This window comes from Lycorma delicatula, chromosome 4 (genome assembly GCF_047948215.1).
Source record: "Lycorma delicatula isolate Av1 chromosome 4, ASM4794821v1, whole genome shotgun sequence".
Classification (NCBI taxonomy): domain Eukaryota; kingdom Metazoa; phylum Arthropoda; class Insecta; order Hemiptera; family Fulgoridae; genus Lycorma; species Lycorma delicatula.
Window position 1 is genome coordinate 47,478,926 of NC_134458.1, and position 22,827 is coordinate 47,501,752.

Genomic DNA, 22,827 nt, shown 5'->3' on the forward strand with positions numbered 1-22,827 from the left:
AGACGATGTTCATCATTAACGCCATGATTTTCTTGGCGTTCAACAGAAAACGAACACTTTGGAAATGACCGTTTCGTTCGTAATGTTGATACACCGAAGAATGTTTAAAAAGATTGCTTAATAGAATGCTTTAAAAAGAATGTTTATTAAGTATAGAATACGATTTTCTGTGTATGTTTTACCTACTTTGTTTCAATAAAAAAACCGGATTTTTAAAAGTTTTTATTAACTGTATTTACATTAATTTTATCAGAATTAATTTCTCTACAAGTGTTATTACTAAATCTTTCGCATTTATTTGCCATTTAACAAAGCTATTGTACTACAAACCTAAAAAACTGTTTTTCGAACCGAATTTTGTGTTTAACGTCGGATATCTTAAAACGTACTGGAGTTACAGTTCTGGGACTTGTTTTATCATATCTGCCAGCTCAAATTACATAAGAAATCACCAACTTTATTCCTTAATTTGGGTACCAAAAATTATAATAGGACTTCATTTTATTAGAAGAACTGTAATCCGGGCGAAGTGTTTCGCTAACCGTAACTCGAAAACAAGGCGTTTCCAGATATATGTTTATGTGGACGTTTTCATTATTTTCATCAGTAGAACATATTCTCAAACAGTTCTGGGTTAAGTGGAACACTCTCCGTGACAGTTCTTCGTGGGTATTTATACCTTTGTATAAATACTGGTAAGGAATAACAACTTGAGTCACCAGTAGATTACTGCACTAACACAATGTCAGTATTAACACTTAATACTGGATTAACAATCACAAACACGCAGTGTTACTGTGTTTAGCATAAGAGCTATCCATCCTAGCTATTTGTAGTCGTGAGATATAATGCAGCGTGTGCGATTGTAGTGCAGTAATGTTACCGGGTGACTCAATTTGTTAGTCCTCAGTGTTTACTCGTATATAATACTTTATCGACTAACGTGTTTTTGTCATCTGTGATATAACTTTAAATATAGCTGCTATGTAATTAATTCATAAATAACACGATTCTGTCGGCGCCAAATGAAAACATCAAAAATAAAGCATCAAAACGTATAATTTGTACGGGTAGATTTCGAGACGGTGTACTACAGGATGGCTCTTGAAGCGAATCGAGTTTATCAAAAATGTTTTTGCTAAATTCATCATCTACATCATGTATATAGAAATTACAAACGGCCGAAAACTTTCTGTGTGTGAGATTTTTAATAAGCCTTAACTTGAATTAGATTATGGGAAAGAAATGTTTCTGTTATTTCAACTGCGTAAACAAAAATCTGTATTCGTTAGTTCTGTTATCCTTAAAAGTATAGATTTTTTTTTTTACAAAATCAGGATTTCTATTAATTTCTAAATAATTTTCTTACCGTTATGTTTGCGGTAAAATTTTACTGGACAGAAAATATACATAGGATTATTTTTCAATGTGCAATTAAAGAAGATAATTTAAAAATATTTAGGGTGTAGTAAGTAGTTTGAAGTGGTATTAAATATCTGATGTTGCGCCTCACCGTGATGTTCTTTCTTATATACAGGACAAGTTAATTTGCAGATGAAGACCGATTGAGTTCGGAGAAGTTAAGTGAGATTAATAATTATTTGTAAGCAATTTTTTATCATTTTGTTGAGTTTGTTTATATAACCGAACCTAAATTTACATTCGTTCGTGTAGACAAATGACGGCGATGAAAAGCGACTTTATAATTATTTTAAATGCTTACATTAAATCCATCCAACATTATTTACATTAAAAATTATGAAAAATTTACCGTTTTTTGTTTTTTACTTCTCACCAAGTGCTAATGTTCTGTAATTGAATGAAAAGCCTACCTGTTTTTTCTAGCATAGGTATTGTTTTATTTAGAATTTGTCTAGTGTTTTTTTTTTTTTTTTAATTCATTTAAATTCGTTTTTTTACAGCTTGTTTTATCGATTGTTTTATTCTGTTCTGTAATTAGGGTTAATTTAATTAATAGGCTTTGATTTCATACGTTGAACATTATTTGTATATTTTAAGTATACTATTTTAATTTTTTGTTAAAATAAGAATTTAACTTGTTTAGTTTTAAAATAAGCATTTATATTATAGTATTTAAATAATTATATTAAAGATCGATTTTAAAATTCAAATTTGATTATTAGTCCAACATTAATGAATTATTCTTTGAAACTTAAAAACGCTTAAATGATCTTAAAATAAAATACAGGATTAATTTTATCTTAGTTATTTTTATTTTATTTAAAAATTTATTTATTTATTTTATTTTTTTGAGAATACGATTTACGAGAAATACTGTATTATTGTACGTTAATTTATTTGTCCGTTGAAAACTTCTTTTAAAAAAATTGATCACCATCCAACCACGCTCCATGTAACTCTAATCTTAACCCGAACTTCCCTCCACAGAACGGATCAGGATTTGAACAGGTTGCCATGATACACAAAACCGATTGCTAATCGGCTAGTGTACTGATAACGCGGCGCGTACATTGACCTTGCAGGGGTCACCCGCTCTCCAAACCTGCTTTCTGACATTTAGATTGTTTTCCTGATCCTAAGTACATTTATTATTACGGTATATTAAAGTACGAAAATAATTGAAGTCGATCAAGTAATTGCTCAAAATTTTCCTTAACAATATTAAAAATTTTCAAAAGTTTTTGCAATAACAGTGACGTAACTATTTAAAACCTATCAGAATTAAGCTTTTTTTAATTTAAAAGCATCGACTGATCAAGCCGTTGTCCTACATTTTATTTTTAACTAGCCGGTGAGGCTTGCTTCGTTCGCCCTACCGTCTAGCCAGGGGGCTCTGCCTCTTGGGTCCCCGGGGCTCAGGACGACGCAGGCGAACCTCGGGGCCGACCTAGGGATGCCGTAGGGCTACACTAGTACCGCACAGCTCGCTTATCTCGCCATTACCGTCTAGTCAAAGGGCTCCGCCCCCTGGACCTCTCGCAGTGTTCGTTATCTTCACGGTTGTGAGAATAATACTGATAAATAACAATTAAAATATTCAGGCTTTATAGAAATCTAAAAATAAACTAAATTACAAAAGACAGAATAGTAGTAACTATGGTAACTAGAGTACACTCACCTTAGACGACGAAAAATTCACAACTTATTTCTGTTGCCGTGGTAACAAAAATAAAAAAATGAAGTAAAAGGATTAATCTTGTGTGTTTTTTTTCTTTAAAAAAAAAACACAATTAATATCTTTAATTTACGACTTCACCCCAAGGGGGCTAGGGCCTCGGTTTATGGCTTAAAATCTTCTCTGGGAATAATAGTATAATCCCTGGGATAATAATACAAAATAAACCGCAGTACTGGAATAATAATAATAATAACAGTAAAAAATTCTTGTTAATTATACAACAATAAAATTCTTGTTAGTTGTATACAGTTAACGGACTTGCCTGTGATTTTGATGACATTTGGAATACTCTGTATTAATTTGGAATAATTGGATTATTTAGGACCTAAGTTATTCGTTACTGTTGAAATAATTCATCAGAAACGCCTTTCACTAGAGTTATGTCCCTCATAAGTTAAACAGTTATCGCAACCAGAATTTCGTTGTTTAGCACTGTACACGTGTATTATACATTATTTGGGGTTTAAATAATTTGGTTTCAGTGAAATAAGTTAAGAATAAGGTTAGATTGACTTAGGTTAAATTAGGTTAAGTTGACCAGAAGTCGGAATTGTGACTTCATCAGTCAACTAAGTTTCTATCAAATTTTTAGGTTATTTATAAACCAACCTAACTTTAATATTGACGTAAATCTAACTGAACTCGATCAAATTTCACTTAAACCAAGCTTAACCTAATTTAATTTAGTGTTACTTTAATTTAATCTCATTTTTGACTTATTTCACCGAAACCAAATTATTTAGTCCGAAAATAATGTATATTACACTTTTACGTGCTGAATTATGAAATTTTTGGCGAGGGTACTGTGTAACTTACTTACAAATGACGTAACTCGGGTGAAAGTCATTTTCGGTGAATAATTTCAATTATAACGAATAAATTAGGTCCTAAATAAGGTAGGTGCAAAATATCATCAAAATCGGAGAAGAGTCTATAACTATATATAATCGCCAAATTCTTTTCAATAAAGTTTACCTGATGATGATGATGATGCTGCATCATCCACAAAAGTTTCTATTGTCTAGCATTCATTAAATGTAATAACGAGATTATCCCATTTCTTCAGTAACGTACCAAAATCTTTTTTTTTTGAGTCATTTATATACTGCCAGGAAATTTCAATTGTAGTTAAATGGTATCTATTGTGGAAATAACTTTTTTATATTTAGGCAGTAGTTTTGTAATTTATTTTTGGATCTTTTCTGTTGTTCATCATTTATAAAATTTTAATTTTCAATATTTTTTTTTGTCACCATTGTTGTGGTAGGATTACGGTGAAATTAGTTACAAAAATTCTCATTATGTATTTCCCTACAAGTTTTTTTCTGCTAATTATACTGCATAACGTCATTGTTAATATATCTTAAAAAAATAAATATATTATTATTTTTTTAATACATAGTTCAAAAAAATTACAAATAAATTTATTCAAATGAATTAATGTGATAACTGTTTTTTATTATATATATATATGTGAGTTTTTTTGCGTATTCAACGATTTGATGTAAAGGTTAGTTGAATTTTTTTAATGTTATTTCTAATTATTATTTTGTGTATTACAAGGTTTCTAGTATGAAAAATGAAACCGTGCTTTCAGTTAAAAGGATTTTAGACGGGCTAGACCGCCGTCTAGTTTAGCGTATTTCCTTTTTCTAAAACCTTTAGCCTTAACGTGATAAATATTAATGGGATAATTTTTTACCATTATTTTTCTCTAATTTCCCGTACGAAAATTACTTTAATCTTTTGTTACGAACGGTAAAAATATAACATTTGTTAACAAGAAAGAACCTTTATTTTTTTAAAAAAGAGTTAAAAATTAGACCGAAAACATTTTAATGAAACAATTAAAATTACACCGGAGCTATAAAAAAAAAAATATTGTGCTGCGTTTACTCGGATTCGAATACGTAATTCTTTGCTGAAAGTGAGTTTATTGTACTCAGTATTTCTGTTATTTATTATTTTATTTGCCAATATTTTTATTGAATCTGTTTACGGTTACAGCGTTTGTTATTTCGGAATCGCTCCATTTGTGGTCATTGATTTACACCGTAATATATAAATGGAAGCTCTCAAACGGCTTCGTATTGTTCGTGTACCATATATTTATTTATTCATCCATTCCCCTTCATATGTGTTCACAAGAAGGAAGCCAAGACGTAGTATTTCATATATATATATTTATTCAAAGTACCACCCTTGTGTACCTGAACATATATATATATAGATGGCGTAATCAGAAAAGGAAAATGATGTATGTAGCTTGGTATGAGATATTACTTTTGATAAGTTTTCGTTGAGCATCTACTTTGATGAACTTCACTATCCTTAGTATTAACGTATTATTACTCTCTCCAACACATCGTCGCCTAACGCGTATCTTCCATCCACGTATTGTATTATATATACAGACTATTAGGTAGTCTATATATATTCCCAAATATTTTTGTTGGTTAAAACAATATTGAAGTTATGGGTAAAATGAACTCGTAGATGTAGTTAAAAAAGATTAATCGGCCGGGTGGGTAGGTAACGTGAGAAAAATCACATGATTCACAGGGATTAAAACATTAGAAAATATTTAAGAAACGATATTGGAATTAAATTATGAATTCCAATAGTTTAGGTATTCGCCGCCAGAGCGTTTTGCCGATGTGTAAGATTTTGTTAGTCACAAGAATTTCTAAATTCTCACATTAATGATCGCGGAAACCATATCGATTAGTTTTTCCATAAAAGCCAGAAATAAAAGTTGTTTTTCCACTCGGCCGGTTTTACGAATCAAACTGCTACTTAGGAAAAGGATCATACCACATAGATCTTGCGGATAGTTTATTTGTGGAGTAACAACAGGCTTACGTCCAATTATGGATGACAATGAATTTTTTAGCGGGTGAAAAATGCCGTGCTTTACTGGGATTCGAACCCGGAATCTGCGGATGGAAGGCTAAGTCGCTACCACTCTGCCACGGAAATCGGTTATATATTTATATATTTTTTCCTTCGTTTTGATTCTGCTCCCAATATTTATTACTTCGTAGTACGATTCATTAGATTTATGGAAATACCTCTGCTGTGTTTGCAGTTTGGTTACGTCGGTTCATAGTTACTTTGTTGTCACCGTGGTGTGGGAGCTTAATATGTCACGGAGTCATACTTTAGTCATGAGATTAGCGTCGACCCGCTACTCTCGATCACCATCCGATCTACTCATTGTTTTGTGGTATCTTAGATTTGCATAGTCACCACAGTATTATGTTTTGGCTTTTGGTCAGAAGGAAATAACGATACAAAGGTTGTTTTAAGTCTTATGAAGACGAGAAGAGGAAATCTTCCAGTATACCACAGATTTACGAGAAATAGTTATCTGATTTAAGTTTGTTCTACTGTCGTAATTTTGTATAATGGAAATATTAAGATTTGAATTATAAAAAAAAAAAAAAAAAAAAAAAACAACGAGCTGCTCTCGAAACAGGAAGATCGATGGAGTCGGTCCTGTGCCCGTTAGCGCGATACTTCAAGATTTTCTCATATATCATTATTGTCCTTTGTTGAGATTGCTGCTGCCATGTTAAAAATATTTGTTACGAAAGAAGCGTCTTGTGCCCTACAAATAGCAAAAGTAGGATATTTGTTATTGTACCTCCTACCTAAAAACTTGACTGAGCGCTGAATATCACACACCCGATCGGTCGTAATTTAGGTAACAGTGACATCATGTTACTGTGACTATTACTAAACAGTTTTGTAGTAAGTATGCGTTACAACACTGCCCTCTTCAGGACGCTTCTGTCGTTTGAAATTCTTTAATATCGTACACCGCCAAATATCTTTGAGGTGAAACTATCAGTAGCAATAGGGTCCGGCAAGTGTACGTTACTTGGCATTTGTGATTGACCCGACTCAGCCCTTGCCCAGTTTCAATTAGTGGTACTTGTTATTGAGTTTTTGAAGATAGACGTCGTGTTAGCTTTCTGTATGTCCTATTTGCATTGCCTGTAGTAACATATAAACATTCTGGTTTAATGGTTTTTTATGTTTAAATTTTGCGTTAAAAGAAAGGGAATTTTAGTTACATATTTTTTTTGTTAGTTGATGGCTAGTTCCATTTTACTTTTCATTTTGTATACTTTCTTTTTTTTTTTGGAACTTATTTGTAAGATGCTGAGACTTAATTCTCTCTTTCGTTCTGTTAGACTATATTATTTTCTATGTTCCGGAAGCAATATTTCATACAAAATCTCATGCTACTTTTCCTGTTTGCAACCATAATTATGAGATCAATAAAAGAGACTTTGATTTTTCTCCTTCCTCTCGATTAAACGTTAAGTAAATTTTATAATTATTGTTAAAATATTTTATTTTATTTTTTATTTCATTCGGCTTTTTTTATGTTGACAATGATCATTGTTACTTTAAAATTAATGAGGCAAAAAAATATGTAATTAGAGCATTGATGATAACCTTTGTCATATAAGGAAGAGTTTGAACATCGGTAAAATTCGGCAGTTACTGTATAGACTATTTGTTTGCACATAGGCAAACACTTTATCTTTTGTGATAGCTATATTTTAAATCGAATATTTAAATTTTGTAATATTTATTTAGATGTATATTTGCGGAATCTATCTGAAAATTTTACAACGTTCGTGTTAATGATTAGTACGTCGTAAATTCGTTGATCAACGAGAAATAAAGTCTGTCATTGTTTGTAATTATAGAACGTAAACTGATTCAAGAATTTTATTAACAGCGCACTTATTGTTAGTATCAGTAATTTTTTTTTTTATATGAATAGTTGCTGTTCTTAATAAACGTGATCTAAGTACAGTATCACTATTGTATAAGTTATAATATGGCATATAGTTGAATGAGTTTATGTGTGTGACGATCCGATATGTTTTTTTTTTCTAATTTATTCGACCGCATGATTTCTTTATCGTAATGAAATATTTTTGACAGTTTAGTTTGCGTTAATCAAAAAGTAGCGTTTTTCGATCTGGTTAGAATATCGGTTTACAGTAAAAACATATTTGCTGCTATTTCGTTGCTATTCGTCTGGGATATACGAGTAGTAATTAATTTTGTTTAACAGTTGAAAATGTTTTTGGATTTCTGAAAGCTTAGCTAGAGCAGTTTTCTGTTACGTCATAGTGTATCGCTAATGTAGATTTATGTATGTTGTGTCTATTAGGAGAGGATCAGGCTTATAGCCCAGGCGATAACGGTTTTAAAATGAGCATATTTGGAATTTTTCTATGTTGCTTTAATGCCTTCGGAATATCTTCAGAAATGATTATTTCGTTATGAGCCAGTTGAAAAAGGTGTGCTTAAATTTTTATTTGATAAAATGTAAAAGAAATCGTAAAAATATTCGTTCTTTTTTTTCCTATTTCCCTAGATAACTCTATAACTGTTCATTTTAGAGAAAAGATTGAAAGAAAGAAAAGTTTTGTTATTAAATTTTACGCACAATATCATCGGTTGCAAATCGAAAAATACGTTATTATTGATGTAAAAATAGCAATAACTATCAAAAAATGGAAAAAACAAGATTTTTTTTGGGGAAACGTTTTTGATTACTTATATTATACCCAGGACCTTTAGATTTTACCTCAAAGAACTTTTTGGTATTATAAAGCAACACTAAAATTTCAACAAAATCGGTCTGACAGTTTTTGCACAATAATTTTGCAATCACGGATTAAAAAAAAAATTGCGATTTTTCCAAATTGTGTGAGCCTGAAATAAAGTCTCTAGATACTTGAAAATTTAATCACATAAAAGAGAACTCAAACTTCCAAATGCATTTTGAAAAATTTATATCGGTTTATTAGGAGAACCTAGGGAATTTTTCAAACATACTTGCAATTTTAATAAAATTGCAGTTTCAACATTTTTTTTTTTAAACCGATGTCTTGTAAGTTCAAACATCATAAGCGTAAATGGAATCCATTTTTATTGAACCTAAAAATGAATATTTCAACTAAATAAATACAGATATAATTTTGAAATACATTTTCAGCGGTTAAAAACATTCATCTTTTTTTTGAGGTTATCAGTTTTTTCTACTGGCTTTCTATTTTCCATTCCTTTCTGTCTCGTTTTCTCCCCCTATATTAGCCATTACCCCTACCTTACATTATTTGTTTCATATATTTTTAGTCGTTCTCTGCATCTAGAGCTCCGTTTCATTGAACCCCTCATATGAATGCTTTAATATGTAATCCACAAACTTTCTCCCTTTTAGAAGATTTTTTCAAAAAAAAATTGTTTTCATTCTATCGTAAAAAAATGGTTTCATGTTGTTTTCTGTTGAGCCACCTAATTTTAAACGTTCTACTGTATAACCAAATCTCCAAGATCATCTTTTTCTGGCATTTCTACATTCCATGTTTTACTATAATAAATCACTATCTCAGAAGAGAAAGGTTTTTTTGCAAAAAAATGTTTATATAAAACCTTACCTTCCGTCAAATATTTCAGGTACATGAATTTTGTTCAGGGCTGATTTTCATTCGCAAATTCTAAATAATTTAATCGTTAATTATCGGAGTAAAATACGATTTATGCTATAAAGTCTTATTTTGATGAATATTTAAAAAAGAACGAATATGAATTTCAGTTGTTCTCTCTGAATTTTGTTAAAGTGAATATCTGAAATTTGCTAATGTGACACCTCTAGATATTGATCCAAGTAATTTTTTTTTTAATCTTGGTGGAACTGGGAGATTCTCTCCATAATGGTCAGCAAAGTTATGCAGTTATTTGCCGCTATTTATTTTCTTCATTCGGAGAACTGATAGACGGTTTTAGTATTTCATAAATTTTCAACTTTTAAAAGGCGGTGATAGTTAGTATATAATGCTTGAGGTTTAATTCGATTTATGAAAAGTATATTTGTTTTTCGAAAATATTGATTAATTTGTGTATTTTCTCTGTAATTTCTGAATGAGTTCGTCTAATTTTCAAATCTTTCTTAAATTAGTTATAAAATTACACGATTGGTTTAGCCCTTCACGAATTATTTTGTTAACAGTCGAACGGATAAACGGGAGTGATTCCCTGATATTACTTTTATAATAGTACATTAAAAGAAAAGTTTAGTTTGGCTTCTTATTACGATGAAAATTTTGTGTGAAACAGAATACAATATATAAAGTACAAAGTACAGCGATATAGATTTCTACTGAATTACATACAACAGTCCACGTCTCGTGGATTACGGAATTATTTTATCTCAATGAAAGTATTACGTTTGTAACAAATTGGTGTATGTAATTAATTTTTGATATCAAAATCATTTTGTTTGTTTTTTACCCAACGTTGGTATCTTTGTAGCAATCTTTTCTATCTTTTAAATGTATTTTTTTGTTGTTAAATAGATTGCCGTAGATCTTTCAGGACGAGTAAAAAAAAACCAAAAAAAAAACTGATCTCTTATTTTTTGGTCATATACTTTTGGTGTTGTAGTTTATTAGTTTTTATATAAAATTGTATTATTAAATGACTTTTAAACACTATTTATAGTGGTTTACATCAGACTCATTTTCCTAGGAGATTACGATGTTTTGCGTTGCGGGTAAAATTTTTACTGCAGCATGTTGCTTATAAACAGTAAAAGCAATATGCTGCAGTAAAAATTTTACCCGATCAACGCGAAATCGTTCGTGAATAAATAACGTGCTACCGCTACCCTGATACCCTGAATTAAGACATTTCAATCTACATATATATATATATATATATATATATAACTAGATGGGCTGGTCATATGTTTTAAGATATGGTTTTTGTATAATTTGGCGATAGTGGGTTACTTAGAGGCTAATAACACCGAGAAAAGACAAAGATTAGAGAGTGTATGAAATAAATATTTAAGGTTGTACGATGTAGTAAATATGATTACCAGACAAACGAAAGAAATAATAAATAATATGAAATCAGTCCAGTAAGACAGACGACCGATTTAAAAAAAGAATTTTAATTCAGACGATGTAAAAATTATATGTAGATTCATGAAAAAGGAAACCCTAATTACTGAAATATGTGTAACCAATATATAGCTGTTATCAAAACCAATTCTAGTGACAGTTATATCTTACGTCATGCTATTTAGAAATAGAATATCTATAACTTTTACTCGATAAATATAGATGACGAAGGCCAATGACCACGTCATTTATCATTATTTAATATCCGTTACTCATTCCGTTTTGTTCATCTATTTATTGTATCGTGATTTGTTCTCGAAAAGTTTATTAATCCAAATGGGCCAACACCTCTCTTACTTTCTCACTCCATCAATATTAATTTGATTAATGTAAATCAAACTGTTGTTAAATCTTCCATTGCCTTCCTCCACTTTTAAAGGAAGTTAACTTACTATAAAATTAAAACTGTTTACGTCAGAGTAATCTTTTACCATCTAGATAATCGAATAAAGAATTTCTGATTAAAATGAAAGTAGATTAAAAAATATTGTAATCGGGAAGATCTAATCTCTTCTTCGTTTGGATTATATTTTTAAACTTGTGAAAAAATAATAAATAAAATAACTCCACTTGTTTTGCATACAATATAATAGAATTTTAATTTTTATCCTTCCTGTAATGTTTCAAATCGTAATAGAAAATATTATTATTTTAACTTCAAATTTTTATTATGCAAAATATTTGACGGTTTATAAGTTGTATGATATGTTATAGTTTTCGAAGTGTTCATTTATATATTAATTGTTTTTATAGCACACTCATGGTAATGAAATACATAATAAACGAACTGTATTACGACTATCGTGTTCCCGTATAGTAACAGTAATACAGATATTACTGTTATTACATCTCAGGAATGTTCGAACTGAGAATGTACAAGACTACACTTCATTTACACTCATACATATCATCCTCATTCATCCTCTGAAGAATTATCTAAACGGTAGTTACCGGAGGCTAAACAGGAAAAAAAATATTACTGTTATTGACATTTTCCTCCGAAGCAGGTAATTTTGATGCAGTATTAAAAAAATAATCCTTTCATGTATAATTTTCCTTTTGTTGTGATTTTTTAAAAAAATTAATATAAAGTCTAAAATCGGTAAACGGCTAGTCCAAAACCGCCCAAATTTTGTGAGAAGAATTGAGAAACGACCATCAACAATTTTAATCGGGAGTTTTTTCACGATTTATAAGATACTGCAATCGAGTTAACTTAAAATAATCCAAAAGAGTTGTTTTGGTTTTCTTTAAGTTACGTGATGGATATCAGTAATGAAATTACGGTTGATTCAAAAAGGACTTCACAAATTTAAAATCGTATAAACATTTATTGAGATAACTTACAGATTCGGTTGAGGTCTCATTTCATAGAAAAACACATTAAGTTTGTCATCCAGCATTCACTTTAGTCCGATATGACTTCCATTTGTAATGCGACATACATCCCGCCTGAAGCCGATTTCATTTCTGACTGTAGCTAGTAAGTCGGTCATTACCTCTGCGTCAGCGGCGTTAATTCGAAGTCTTAGCTCAACAATAAACCCCTAAAAGAAAAATAACTAGCGGGGTAAAATCTGGGGAGCGAGGTGGCCGTGCGATTGGACATTCACGACCGATCCTCCGACCTGGGAATCGAGTATCAAGAAAATCTCGGACTTCTAAGGGGTAATGAGGTGATGCCTCGTCTTGCTGATAGTAATGGCGTCCATCTTGGTCATCATCGTCTAATTGAGGAATTAGAGAATTTTTAAGCATATCCAGATAAAAAATGGTGTTATAGAGGAAGAAGAGGAAGTTGAGGAGGATGAAATGGGAGAAACAATACTGAGATCTGAATTTAAGAGAGCATTAAAAGATTTAAATGGCAGAAAGGCTCCTGGAATAGACGGAATACCTGTAGAATTACTGCGCACTGCAGGTGAGGAAGCGATTGATAGATTATACAAACTGGTGTGTAATATTTATGAAAATGGGGAATTTCCATCAGACTTCAAAAAAAGTGTTATAGTTATGATACCAAAGAAAGCAGGGGCAGATAAATGTGAAGAATACAGAACAATTAGTTTAACTAGTCATGCATCAAAAATCTTAACTAGAATTTTATACAGAAGAATTGAGAGGAGAGTGGAAGAAGTGTTAGGAGAAGACCAATTTGGTTTCAGGAAAAGTATAGGGACAAGGGAAGCAATTTTAGGCCTCAGATTAATAGTAGAAGGAAGATTAAAGAAAAACAAACCAACAAACTTGGCGTTTATAGACCTAGAAAAGGCTTTCGATAACGTAGACTGGAATAAAATGTTCAGCATTTAAAAAAAATTAGGGTTCAAATACAGAGATAGAAGAACAATTGCTAACATGTACAGGAACCAAACAGCAACAATAACAATTGAAGAACATAAGAAAGAAGCCCTAATAAGAAAGGGAGTCCGACAAGGATGTTCCCTATCTCCGTTACTTTTTAATCTTTGCATGGAACTAGCGGTTAATGATGTTAAAGAACAATTTAGATTCGGAGTAACAGTACAAGGTGAAAAGATAAAGATGCTACGATTTGCTGATGATATACTAATTCTAGCCGAGAGTAAAAAGGATTTAGAAGAAACAATGAACGGCATAGATGAAGTCCTAAGCAAGAACTATCGCATGAAAATAAACAAGAACAAAACAAAAGTAATGAAATGTAGTAGAAATAACAAAGATGGACCGCTGAATGTGAAAATAGGAGGAGAAAAGATTATGGAGGTAGAAGAATTTTGTTATTTGGGAAGTAAAATTACTAAAGATGGACGAAGCAGGAGCGATATAAAATGCCGAATAGCACAAGCTAAACGAGCCTTCAGTAAGAAATATAATTTGTTTACATCAAAAATTAATTTAAATGTCAGGAAAAGATTTTTGAAAGTGTATGTTTGGAGTGTCGCTTTATATGGAAGTGAAACTTGGACAATCGGAGTATCTGAGAAGAAAAGATTAGAAGCTTTTGAAATGTGGTGCTATAGGAGAATGTTAAAAATCAGATGGGTGGATAAAGTGACAAATGAAGAGGTATTGCGGCAAATAGATGAAGAAAGAAGCATTTGGAAAAATATAGTTAAAAGAAGAGACAGACTTATAGGCCACATACTAAGGCATCCTGGAATAGTCGCTTTAATATTGGAAGGACAGGTAGAAGGGAAAAATTGTGTAGGCAGGCCACGTTTGGAGTATGTAAAACAAATTGTTGGGGATGTAGGATGTAGAGGGTATACTGAAATGAAACGACTAGCACTAGATAGGGAATCTTGGAGAGCTGCATCAAACCAGTCAAATGACTGAAGACAAAAAAAAATCCAGATAAACGATACCATTTACGATTGCCTCCTGGAAAAAGAACAACCTGTCTCGACGAAGAGGTTTGGTGCCAAGAGTAAATTGTATGTCTACTAGTAGGCTCTATACGAAAATTACGTTGAACTGCAATTGCTGACTGCAAATCGTGTAACCAAAACACAGCGAGCACGTTCCGCACCAATAAATGTATCCATTTTTTAACAACACTGGTTGCCGAATTCGGTTGTAATGAACAACATGAGTCGAAACTTGATGTGTTTTGATATGAAATGAGACCTCAACCGAATTTGTAAGTTATCTCGATAAATCTTTACATGCTTTTGAAGTCGTGAAGTCATTTTTGAATCATCCGGTAAGAGAGGATAACGGGTGGGGGTTAAAATAAAACTGTTCTTGATTTTTTTTTTCTTTACTGTAAACCTTCAAACTTTGTGAATCTCCTTTTTCGTGGATGGCAACGCTCAGGTTAAAAAAATAATTATGTAATTTTGTTTTAACAAAATATTTTAGAAATTTCACAGTTCTTTAAATTATGCAATTTATTATGTTTATTGCCCTTGTATCTTGCATTATGAGCGTGGACAAATTTTCATTCCTTTTAAACGTTAAAGTATTTACATATGCGGGAACTATTAGTACAAATTTAGAACTGTAGATAAACCTAATTATGAAACAGCCAGCCTACATGACTTATTTGATTCGTATTTAACGATGTAATAATAATTTTTTATTAATTTAGAATGTGATTTATCGTTCAACCATTACTTAATTCATCACATAAATCATCGACGTATTCCATGAAAAATATTTGTCGACGATATTCCTAGAAATTTAAGATTTATTTTTATATTTGTGTATTATTATCGATTCACATATTAATAAAATTCTATTTATAATATTTTTTCTAAAAATTCAATACCTTGTTCTTATTTAATATCAATCTATTTCTGCTTAAATATTTACCGGCTAGGAGTAAATTTATTCGGGAATTTGTTGGGAGCGAATGTATACTTTAATCTAAACAGGATGATTGATGTATCATCCGTTTACGTGTTAACCGTTACCTGTTGTAAATTACTTCCCGATTCATTGACGTGAATGGGGGATAAAACGGGAAGTAAGATTAAAGTTTGTGGGTAGTTTCAAACGTTCCATTTTAAGAAACTTTAATTCTCTTGTCTTATTTTCAACTCTAAACATGTCTTCATATTATTTAACTAGAACTAATTAAGTACAGTATCTGTAACTCAAACTGGTCTTTTCTTTCTTAGATCTTTCTTATTTCTTTTTCATAGTATCTAAATTGTTACACATTAAAACGCTTTAGTGTCATTCAAAATACTGAAACTAATTTGAATTTATCCATTTTCTAAATCCTTAACTATTTTTTTCTTAAAAAGAAACAGGTGTCATCTTTAGATAGATTTTTCTTTATTGAAACCGTGCTCATTCATTAAAATTTTATGTTTGTTTAGATAACATAATAATCGGCCAAGCATAATCTGTTAAAAAATGTTAAATACTTATTGTATATTAAATAAGATAATAAAAACTTACATTAAAGGCTGTAATATGATTTAAAGTTTACAAATTATAAAAACAAAAAAATCACTTGTTTCAAAATTTATTTATGAACAAATAAATTTTGAATCTGTCAAAATGTTTTCTGCGTTGGCAATAAAATATAAAGATTAATAGTACTTTAATCAATTCGGGTCTAAACTTAGACCGAAAAATACGTTAATTTTACATGATTTTTGTAAATACTGTGTGTACTTTAATATGAAATATTGTGGATAATTTTCATTCCCGGATGATGCTGACACATTGATGCGGCGAAACACGTAGAACATATTCCTATGACTAATATATATATAATTTTTCCTCTTTATTTACCGACTATGGTTGTTAAACAGCATTCGGTTAAACGGTAACGTTAACATCATATTAATTTTTTCTTCAATAAGTTGCAGCATTTTACTAATTATTACGGACTTTTATTTGTGTGGATTCGATCAATTTAGGATTATTAGTTACTATGTTGCTATTAATATAATTATGTGAATGCTATTTACCTGAATTACTATTGTTATTTTTATTTAGCTTTAGGAATATTTGTTGATTTTTAAAAAAATTAATTATTTAAATTATTTTTCACTGGCCTTTTTACCTTTAAACGATGTTTTGTTACAATTTTTCATCATCGATTTGTTTTCTTAAAATTATTTTTTGTGGTATTAACACAAATAACTTTTGAAAGTTAATCGGGTTAACGCCCCGATTAAATTTTAATTAAGATCGCGTAACGGGTGGAGTAGAATTAACTTTTGTTTTTATTAATGATAGGTTTAATGGCCGCTGTTTTCCCCGGTTATTTTAATTAAATATAAGTGCGGTATTAATGTACTTAACGAGCAATAGACTTTAACTGTGGAAATTCAAGATATTTTCTTACAGAAATAATACTTCTATGTAAACTTAACTTCTATTTTTTAATCCTTTTTTAAAGAAGAGTTTAGTACAAGTTAAAAAATGTTATTTATTTTTTAACTGAATGTTTGTGTGATGACATATTTACGAGGTCGGTAAACAAACCAAAACTTAGATGGCGGCAAGATTAAACTTAGCAGACGGTATGCCGTATATCACTATTAAATAAAAGTAAAAAAAGAAATACTAACCTTTTCAGGTCATGAAAATCTTAAAAAGAAACACTACTTTATAAAAAAAAATTAACAATAAACGTCCGCTAAAATCTATTAGAACTCAAACCAAACACAGCAGTAAACATCGGGAGCTTCGTATTTAGGGAACTCGATCGAAGCGACGCTAGCGCTCCCCTATAATGTTTACTGTATTATATAAATTTTATCGATCGATAGCGGTCGACCGAGTCAAGCGAGGTCTTTCTAACGACTTCGCATTAATTTGATTAACGACTGTGCGTAATCCAGATTTTACGAAGAGGATCGCTTAGGTATTGTTTGGCGTACTTCAAAAAAAATTTCACGGTTATTCTTCAAATGTTAGTTGTGATGGGTTTGTTTCCCTAGAAAATAACCGAGACTTTTCTGTCGTAGATCGTTACCGTGTTAAAATTATTGGAAAAATGTTATAATGTCCTTCGCTTTTCTCTGTTTTCCTGTAACTCCTTACGAGGGGTATGACAGATTGTATCCTGTCAGTTTTTAGTACGGTTGGATTTGAATATAGACATTTTTTTTTACTTTTTATTTATCGATTGGGAAATAATACAGCCGAGTAAATGAAAACAACTGATTTGACTTCAGAAATGTCAAATCTGCAGTCTCTTGTTTTATCAGTTAACAGTTAATATTTTTTCTTAATGGTAATTACATTATTGACATTTTGTTCGTTTTGATTATATTATTTACTGTGTATTCATTTATTCTTACTATTTAGTTTTGTTTGCAAATATTTTAAACGGTTTTTTTACTTCTTTGTTTCAGGTTTTTGGGCTTATAATTATTTCAAACAAAATTAAATCAAGCCTTTTCTTCTGATGGTAGTACTTCACAAGCCGACTTCGATTTATTAGCTTCGTTATAAGGTGATTTTTTTTTGCATAAATATACAGTATATCTTTACATTTGTTACGAGAGTGAGTCGTCCTTTTTTATTTTGCTTGTTTACATTATAATGGGTAATATAATCTAGCGGTATTTATGTATTGTCTAGTTGTACTGAGGAAATGATTATATCAATAGAACATAAACGGTTACTGAAAGTCTTAGTCCCGTAGTACTTAAAGTACAAGTATTAAAAAAATCTGATCACAATTGAAGGACTTTCCAGTCACACGGTTAAGCCGCGTTCCGGTAAAGTCCTACAACTGTGGGTTGCTTCTGATGCACGGCTTACACACACGACTTAATTAAAAATATTTATAATTTTTTTAAATATAATATTTTTTCGTTTATTTAATTCAAAGGTTCTAACTAAAGCGCGTGCGAATACCGTTTCTAATTCGCGCGGGTGGGATGGTACTAACTAAACTAATGTAATTTCACAACTTGCACAGAACAAATTTCGGTTGTACGGTCGATAGACTGGTATAGCCGCGAGGCTTAACGCACCAGGTTCCGTGTCAACTGGGCGATCGAATTCGAGACTCGGTCAGACCGAATTACTTTTTTACACTTTATAAAATATTAATTTATTTAATTCTACCGCTCACCTGTGACGTCACAGCATAGCAGAAGACAATAACAGCATTTTTGGGATGGGATGCGATTAGGTACATACAAATGTTCCTAAGAAAAATAGGACCTTAATTAATCGAAATCTCGAGATACTGAGGGTGATCTTGCTCTACAGCCTCACCTCATTGACCATTTAAGTTGAAAATTTAATGGTATCAATGCCTCATATGTAGAAATAATCTGACCAAGTTTGGTCTAAATCGGTCCGGCAGTTCTGGAAATATAAGGTGATTTAGAAGCCAACACCGAACACACACGTACATACGAACATTAACATCCGAGAAATTTCCATCCGGTTTTTTGGGTTCCTTAGGTGTCAAAACGTGTCTTAGGTGAAAACCGCATATGCCCGAATCGGACCGATTTCAATACTTTCCCTTCTAGAGCTATAGCTCTGCTGTAGTGCTATCATCTAGTCGGGAAAGTTAAAATATATATCGATATTTTTAAAAGATTTTTGACGCTCTCCTGTCAAGAGACTTAACTTTTGTTTTCGATTAATATCAGAGTTCGATTTAACTCTACTCGTTTATTAATACGTAAATTGTACGGTCTATCTGGATTTTATCTTTTTGAAAACTGTCGGGTAAGTACATAAGGAAGGAGAAAAATTATCTCATTTATTAAGAGAAAAAGAATTTAAAATTGTTCAGAAAACGTTTGAATAAACTTATTTGTAAGAGTATATAACATCGCTTGTGTATTTACGTGATTACGTCAGATAAAGTCTTCAAATACAGAATCGCTGTGATTTAGGAGTAGTTTATTTGACTTTGCAAGACGCAGCAGATTGCTTTCTCATTGTGAAATAAAATTTAGAAATAGAAAACGAGTAAATTCTTTCGTTAATTTAACCGACAATTCTGCGAGTGTGTCATAATCTTGCGTAAAAAAACTTGAATTCGAGTTATTTCCATTGTTTACTAATACAAAGACCTTTTAATAATGCTGCAAGACTTTTTAACCGCTGTATAACAATTTAGGTTTTTTTTTTGTGATAAGAGACAAAAAAAAAATGGCTCTGCATTTATCGCCGATATGATGGAGGGTTTGATGTAGAGCCACGTGCACTTACCAGTTTCATTGATTTTGGATCACTCCCGCCCTTATTATAAATTTGCTAGCAACATTGCATTCATTCCTTCGAAGAAAATTACTGCCCCGCCACAGCTGAAGCCCCATAACCGTTGAAACGAGACACATCCGTCTCGTTTCACTCGCTCACACTTACGCGTCTTTCTTAGAACATCGCAGTTCAATTTTTTTATTACTATTTTTTAATGATTGGTTCTCCACTTAAATTAAATTTAAAATTCTCTCTCGAGTAGAAATATGATATTAAAAATTTTATTACGTAAGAAAAATGTTGTGCCTAATCGGGAAAAGCGCTTAGAACCTTACAGTTAAAATACCGATACGATACGATTCTGCTACGGATATCGGCAGTCGCTTACTTTACTCAATTGTCGTGATAAAACAGTGTTTGGTTTTCTGCGAAAATCAAAAATTACAGTATGAAAAATTACATATACTTAAACCGAGAAAGTGTTAACGCCAAACGATGAAGATGATTGGGAAAATAAGGAAACGCTAAAAACATTTTTACTTTGTAAGTCTGAAACTAAATGGTCATTACGATTGTTGTACGATTATCATCTGTAGAGACTGAGGAAATAAAGTATTAAAAAGTAAATTAGTAAAACAGTTTAGTATTTCTTTTATTTCATTTTTTATTTATTTATCCATTTACTTTTTTATTATTTATTTCCTCAATCTACTAATGATTGTTTAACAATCGAAATGGTTACTAGTTTAGATCTAAAGTAATTTTTTTATGTAATGGTTTTTATATCGTTTTATTGTTTTTCCAGTTTAGGCAAATTATAATTAAAATATAAGTAAAAATTAGTAATTTAGTTTCAGTACTCTGGTTATATTAACTTTTAAAATTTACCGTTAAAAATATTCAATTATTTAAAATGTCATTTATAAATGTACACAATTACTTAAATTGCCCATTATTTAGAAACTTTGAGTCGCTTTGTGGAGTAGAAAGTGGTTCATTTATAGAATCATTCATCTTAGATACGTGTCCCTGTATCAATCGAATCGGTTTCGAGAGGGTACAGTATATCGTAGCTCTTTCTGTTATCGGGATCATTATAGGAATACTAAAGTCGTTTGAGCTCGGGGATTTCCTTGCAATATTTTAGTATATGCAAAATTAAATTTCTTTCCACACTGTGTATAGCTTTCCAGCGTTTACAAAAACTATAATTTTTTAAAAGTCTTAAGAAAACATAAGACAAAAAAGAACATGTTATTAAGTAGTTAATATTAAACGGTTGTAATATTCATTTTTTACTCGGTCTAACAATTAAAAAGTATTCAAATTAAAAAAAAAAACAATCTGTACATAACGCACTAAAATAAAAAAAACCGCGTTCAAAAACCATTGTAGAGCGCTATGACTTATTTTTTTAGCAAATTTCAAAAGAATGTGGAAACCGCTACTGCATCCGGTCATGTTTATACACAAATGTACGAAATTTGGTGGGTTGGTGTAAAACTATTTCGAACAGAGCTTTATTAATTTTCAAGCGAATCGATTCAAAGGAACCGGAATTAGAGACAAAAGACGGGGCTTTCGGGTACATTTTCAGCTTTTTTCGTTCTATTGGGCGCAATTTTTAACAGATTTTTATGAAACTTTGTAGGACGATGTAAATCTAGTAGAAATAGAACATTTTGATTTTCAAGCTGATCGGTTCACAGGAACTGGAGTTAGAGGCAAAAAACTGGGTTTTTGGGTACGTTTTCAAGGGAAATCCCGCCCTTGACGCGGTTACTGCGATAGAATCTTTTTTACGTGGTACAGTAGCAGTAATATTAATAGGCCTGTAATCTAAAATGGCATTATTAAGATTAAACTGTTCATTTTTTATAGTATTTATTCATCATATATTTCGATTTCGTTCAGAAATTATCATTTCTATTACACAAAGATACAATTTATTGTTGTTATAACAAATTTTAATCGGTAAAAAGTATTTTTTCGGTTTTTTTCTTTCTACAGATGTTAGTAATGCACATAGTGGTATACCATTCGAAATCGAAGACTGTCGTGCATATATATGTAACAGTAAATCGTGTAATAGTGTGGTACATGCATCGTTGCTTTGCGTTCGATTGAAAATAATCTCTTTTGAAGGAAATAATAACAATAATTAATTTTTAATAAATATTTAGAAAATACTTTGAAAAACAAAATAATACATATTTCATTTAGATTAACAATTTCTTTATATGAAATACATTACGTATTTTACCTATTTAGTAACGAAATATTATTTGCTATTTTACAGTTAACAATTCATTTCGTTATCATGCAATTAATAATGTTTTTGATTTTGGATACTTGTATCAAAAGCGGTTCTGCGCATGCGTGGTTTAGTTATAGTGGTTTGGTAAGAGTATACACGCTTAGTCCAAGCCAAATGTCCAAACTGAATTTATATAAACACTTTCAACAGTTTCGCTAAATTAAAAAAAAAAAAATTATTATATCTCCTATTATTAAATACATCTTTATTCTTATCTGTACATAAAAATACATAGTATATAGATCACGTCAGTGTAAGAAAAATTAAAAGATGATAAAGTAAATGTGTTTAAAGTCCATATTACTTATTTAAATGCAAACACATGAAATAATGTTAAGATAAATACGTTAAATAACAACAAAATAATTCGCAATTCAGGAGAAGCTGTTGAAAATTATTTTGGTTGTCCTATGTTACCCTCTCGCCATTTATTTTGGCGGCCATTTATTTTCTCTGGCAGAAAATTGCACTTGGCATTTCAGAAAAATACTTTTAACATTTTTAGGTTGTTATTTTACATTTACAAAAATGAAAATAAACGAGCGAGTAAAACATTTTTCAAATTGAAATGATTCACTGAATACTTTTACATATGAACAGAAATATTTATTGCGTAGGACAAAAAACGGAAATATCTTCCAGAGTTGCTCGAAACATATTTTGATCATCCGTTTTCACTTTTTTCTCCAATAGAATTCGCATAAGTAGTCCAAAAATTCTCTTCCTATACC

The 22,827-nt window shown here is 30.9% G+C and overlaps 1 protein-coding gene across 5 annotated transcripts in view; it reads left to right on the plus strand.

Moving 5' to 3' along the window:
• The window catches only part of rhea (Talin_middle and talin-RS domain-containing protein rhea), a 345,464-nt gene that overhangs the window by 20,157 nt on the left and 302,480 nt on the right, over positions 1–22,827 (plus strand). For all 5 annotated transcript variants that reach the window (XM_075362858.1, XM_075362859.1, XM_075362857.1 and 2 more), the window contains exon 2: positions 17,961–18,061. The gene's annotated coding sequence lies outside the window, so the exon portion shown is untranslated. The remainder of the gene's footprint in view (positions 1–17,960; positions 18,062–22,827) is intronic.